We start from the raw sequence: 5,581 nt of genomic DNA on the forward strand, positions 1-5,581 counted from the left end.
GTCAGCTTCTATATATGTATTTTTGAAATTCTGCTTTCTAATAAGTCTGAAAAGTAAAAAACGAGCACTTTAAGAGTGATGTCTTCATCATTATCTTTAATTGCTTTGAAAAACAAAACATGTGGTGAGTAAGAAAGCCAGACAACATGGCTAAATTCTCCCCAACAAATTTGTACCGTTTCTTTCCAAGATCTTTCTTTATTTTGAGTGGCGATATTCCTTCCTAAGAGACTATGACACATCTTACTTGCATGAGCTACATTCATTTCAAACCTAAGAAAAGCAGGGTACTTCAGACCACAGCTAAGCTTGATGTATTAAGTGGCCTGGAATGTGTAATAACAGGCAGACAGATGGAGCTAAAGTCTTTCCTGGGCAGACAGCTCTATACCAACAAAGGTCAAAAATGTGATATGGGCAGTCTTTGCATGTGTCCTGGGTCTTTGGTGCTATTAAAAAAAGAAAAAATATTTTAAATGCATATCATTAAACGCCACAGGCAGATAATGTGCTTCCCTACCACACCAGCCCACGGACTCACGCGTGGCTGTCATGAAGTCTTCAAGAAAGCCCACTTTCTGATAGAAATGATAATGTTCTGAAATCAAATCAAACACACACACACGCATACATACAAGATCAATGCAAACAACACAAGGGGCCTCGGTTATTATTTTTGAATTACATTGTGTATGAGTCAGCTCCTCTTCTTGGTTGGAAGCAGAAATAACTGAATTTGTCTGACTTTAGCAGATAGGGCTTCACTGAAAGGTTACTAAAGAAAGCACGGAATGACTGGGAAGGTCTTGACAACTACAGTGTGCAGGAAAGAGCTAGCTGCCTGACAGTGCCAGAGTCTCATATCTCTTCCGGAAGGCCTAACTGACCCTTGGTCAGCTCCTGAAAACTTTGGCCCTGCAATACTCCCTGTGCTGCTAACGAATAAGTTTGTTTTATACACCCGGGGTCCTGACACCTGCTGCCCAAGCTTATCTAGGTAGTTCGTACCAAGTCAACAGCATGATTTATGGTGGTCACCAGCTTTCCTCCTGGAAATAGGTGCCTATGTGACCAGCCCCCGATAAAAACTCCAGCCTCTGAGACCCAAGCTGCCCTCCCTGGGCTTAGACACTTGGCTTACATCACTGAAGTTCATGGCTGGAGGAATGAATGTGTCTTGTGCAAATCCACAGGAAGATGTTGGAGGCCACTGCCTGGTGCATTTGTTTTCCTTGCTGATGCCACTGCATGTTTTTTTCACTGTAATGAACCCTAGTCCTGAGTCTCACTGAGCCCTGTGAGCCCTTCTAGTGAGTCACAGAACTTAAGAATGGTCTGAGGCACCAGAAATAGATCCTAAGACAGCCAGGCAGAAGCCAACACCCAGAACAAAGGCCAGGCACAGAAGCAGTCTTGAGAGGATGTTGCTGCTGCCATCACAGAACACCAGAGGCCACAGCCTGCCCCCTCCCAGTTCTTCTAAGACCAACGCAGGACACTGGAGATCCACTGGCTCCCAGGTACTGTCACGGAGACTAGGGTTTCTCAGGCTTGGCGCTGTAGACATTTGGAGCCAGAGAATTGTTTTCCGTGGGAACATTCTATGCATCAGAGTATGTTTAGCACCACCTCTGGTCCTTACACACTAGATGCCAGCAGCTCCCTCCCAGTCGCTATGGTTGAAACTGTCTGCTGACATTGCCATAAGACTTCTGGAGTCAAATTTGTGCTCAGTTGAGGAGCACTGACTTAGAAGAAGCTAGGTCAGGTGTCCACAGAATAGCTACAAGCCCATCTAGAAATAAAGACGCTGCTGACTCAGATTCTGCAACTTCTTCCTTCCCACCAAAATTCCTACTGCAGAGCAATGCCAGACCGAGGACGGCATTCCAATGTGAAGCAGGCAAAACACGGGCACCCGTCTGCTTTGCAACACACTTGGGACTTTTGTCAATATGGCTGCCTTGGTGAAGGTGAAGCCTCACGAACAATAGGAATTGTCAGGTCTGCCTTCTAAGGGGAACTTTGTTTACTGACAGTCTCGCTCCTGAATTAAGAGCTGTGCGGGACTGATTAAAAAGGTGGCATTGCATTAGGAAATGAAAGGCTCATGTTTCAATAAGCATCTCTGATAAGAAGAAAATTGCTAGTTAGTGCACATGAAATCAACAGGCTGCTTGATGCCTATCGAAGTGTGTACTCCGTTTCCAGAAAATCCAAACGAAGAGTGAATAAAATTAATAAATTTTAAAACGTTACCGGGTAAAATCACTGATGAACTCTCCGTGGTCTTTGCCTTTATGGAACTTCCACATGATATCCTCTAAAGGGGGAGGGCAGGAGGGCAGGAGGGGTGCTTGTTGCCATGGCAGTGGGTGCGGTGTGTGGAATGGCCTCTAGTGCTACATGACAGTGCTGTCCTCACAGCAGCTGCCTCCCTGCTTTCACCCTGATGGCCTGGGAAGGGGAGTTTCATGAGAGAGAAGCGTGAATCTGCACCCTGAACATCTGGGTTTATTAGGCCTAGGATTTTTCTGCACATCTGTGTTTTGTCAAATAATATAATAAGTTCCTAAAAGACAGAGGGTATATATAAATTAATTGAAAGAAGAGAGTACAACCCAAAACATGCTTTTACAGAGAGCTCAGAGGAAAAAAAAAAAAGTGGAGAAACGAAAGAGGCTCTCCAAGCTTCTGGACTGTGAGCTACTGCAGAGACAATGATCAGAGAGATGACTGGGAGAAAGGAGAGGTGGCAGCTGGTCAGTTTGCTGCATCCCCACCCCCAGTCCTCATTCATCCCTCTTACAGCAATCACAGGGCACTTGGCTGCAGAACACAGGCAGGAACAGCACCTGGAGGTGGAAGGGACAACACGGCAGAAACTCAAGTGTCTACCAAGACCCAGGGAAAAGGGGAGAGACTTTGCAGCCACTGGCATGTCAGCCCTTGCAATCTGTCCTGCTTCTACCTCAGAATTACTCAAAACAGGCTGAAGCAAGCAGTATGCCATTTAAACCCACAGGGTAAAAGGAAATCTCAAATATAAAGATAAGCAATTTTTTTAAAAAAACAAAAGCAACACCGTTACAGTGAGACATACACATTTTAAAAAAGTAGAATAAATAGCATCTCATGAAGTGGGGTTAATACAACAAAAGGAGGTAAACTTTAAGTGAAGTATAGCATTCCGAGATGAATGTCAGAGGATCCTTCTCCCATGAAACTATAACAGATTTATAATATGTAATATTTCTAAAATAAGAATAAAATACATACATTTAATAATATTTATAAATTATTATTGACTTAATTGGAATATTTTTGATGATGACATTATTTTGAATTTAATTACTAAGGAATATTCCTCCAGCATGACAGATTCAAAAAGATTAATATGTTGGGGTAATATTTTTTCAACAAAATATAATTTACTTGTTACATAGTTCATATTTCTCCATTTTGTTCACAAGCATGAACTAAAATATATCCATTAAACTATTCTAATATAAAATTAAGTTAATTCATGAAAAAGAAAGGAAATGGGTCCCTTTACATTATTTATTCTTAGTGAATCCACTATGGCTTGAGCTGATTACTGCTTTAATATCTACATATTAAGGAACTACAGAATAATCTATTCTAGGAGTTTGTTTTGCCATTGCATCCACACGCATTGTAAATATGCCAATTGATACTTTCTAGACTTAATGAATTCATATTTTTGGAAAGATGGAATTTGAATTGGAAAGCTTTTGAAAGACAGCCCAGTCAAAAGATTTGAACAGATACTTGGAGAGAAGATTTTAAGCATGTAAAAAAAAAACCCTCAACATATTAATAATGAAGGTAATATCATTTAAACCATATGAGATAACACTATGAAATATAGTAGAATGGCAAGAAAGGAGGAAAGAAAGAAAAACAAAGAAGGAAAGAAGGAAAGGAGGAAAGACAGGAAGGAAAGGAAAGGAAGAAGGAAGGAAGGAAAGTAGGAAGGGAGGAAGGAAAGGGGGAGGGAGGGAGAGAGGGAAAGAAAGAAGAAAGGAGGGAGGAGGAGGGGAGCAGGAGGGGAGGTGGGAGGGGAGGGGAAGGGGAGGAAAAGGAAGGAAGGAAGGAAAAAGGAAGGGGAAGGGAAGGGGAAGGGAAGGGGAGGGAGAGGGAAGGGAAGGGGGAGAGAGAGGGAAGGGAAGGGGGAGAGAGAGGGAAGGAGGGGAGGAAGTCAGGCAAGCAGGCAATACCAAACAATGATGAGAATATAATGGAAAAAGAGAAGAGTAAGCGAGAAAGGGACAGAGGCAATACTGAATGATGCTGAGAACATGATGGAACAACTGGAACTCTCATATACTGCTAGTGAGAATTCCACATGGATTAGCTATTTTGGAAAACAATTTGACACCTTTTTATAACATTAACATTTATTTACCGTCCAACTCAGAAACACTACACTGTGTTCACATACAAAATCTGTAAATGAATGTTTCTACTGGTTGTATTCATGATGTCCCATAACTAAAAACAATCCAACAACCTCACTTTCAGTAGGTGAGAAAATAAACCGTGGTGCATTCATACAAGAGAATACGACTCAGCGTGCACTGATGTGAGTGACGACATTGATGGGTCTCAGATGCATTATAAGTGAAAGAAGCCAGACTCAAAAGGTTGCATTTCTAGGATTCCATTTATATGACATTCTAGAAAAAGCAAAATACAGAGATAGAAATCACAACAGTGGTTTCTAGACTCTAGACTCTAAAGTTGGGAGACTGGGGATAAAAATGACAAAAAAGGGGCAGGAAAGTTTGGGGGTCCCACAGAAATGTTATCTGATTGTGGTATGACTCTAAGCATATGTTCAAAAGAAGAAATATATGTTAAAAATGATAAATTTTATTACATGTAAATTATATCTTTAGAAAAACAAAAACAAGAAAACTACCGTGGGATAAGTGGAGCCTGAGCTTTTGAGGTAAGCTCATAAAGAGTGATTTGGGGTGCTCTCCTCATACCAGGCGTTCTCGTGAACTCCTCTCCACATTGTGCCTTTGGGTTTCACGAGTACTATCACATGAGGTGAGATTTCATTCTGACACAAACAGCAAGAAAATGGGCATTTTAGGAAAGTATAAATTCCCAGTGATCTGACCAGAGAGGCTTGAGGATCAATGGTTCAAAGCTCCAGTGTATGAAACGATGCTGACTGGATGCTCTTTGCAGTCAGGCCACGCCATGGCTGCTAAGCACCCTCTGACTTCTGCTTGGGGACCAGATGGGATGGCACCCAGAAAAGAGTGGTGTTTGCCGAAGTCATGTAGTCCTTTCGGGACATTGTTCCACCAGACCCAGGTGTCCCCATTCCTCTCTTAGGTAGCACCCATTCATCTATATCTCAATTTTGCACCAAGGGGACTTGGTAAATTTATTTAGAGGCAATGCACAGAGATGGCCCCAAATGGCAAATTCAATTGAGCAGTTAGGAACTGCTGTTTTTGAGAGTCCAGTGTGCAAAGGGATGGATCAAAATGAAAATGTGGACTGGCACTGAAGGAGGTCATGGAAGGGGAGGGAAGGGGAG

The 5,581-nt window shown here is 42.2% G+C and overlaps 1 protein-coding gene and 1 long non-coding RNA gene across 2 annotated transcripts in view; both read right to left on the reverse strand.

Moving 5' to 3' along the window:
• Positions 1-5,581, reverse strand: part of DSCAM (Down syndrome cell adhesion molecule) — an 849,899-nt gene that overhangs the window by 607,308 nt on the left and 237,010 nt on the right. The gene's annotated exons all lie outside the window — the stretch shown is intronic.
• The window catches only part of LOC105520368, a 12,743-nt gene continuing 9,656 nt past the window's right edge, over positions 2,495-5,581 (reverse strand). The window contains exons 3-4 of the long non-coding RNA XR_001003125.1: positions 4,946-5,092; positions 2,495-2,855 (exon numbers count right to left, since the gene is read on the reverse strand). This is a non-coding gene — a long non-coding RNA (uncharacterized LOC105520368). The remainder of the gene's footprint in view (positions 2,856-4,945; positions 5,093-5,581) is intronic.

The sequence above is a fragment of the Colobus angolensis genome, unplaced genomic scaffold (genome assembly GCF_000951035.1).
Source record: "Colobus angolensis palliatus isolate OR3802 unplaced genomic scaffold, Cang.pa_1.0 Scaffold38, whole genome shotgun sequence".
Taxonomy (NCBI): Eukaryota; Metazoa; Chordata; class Mammalia; order Primates; family Cercopithecidae; genus Colobus; species Colobus angolensis.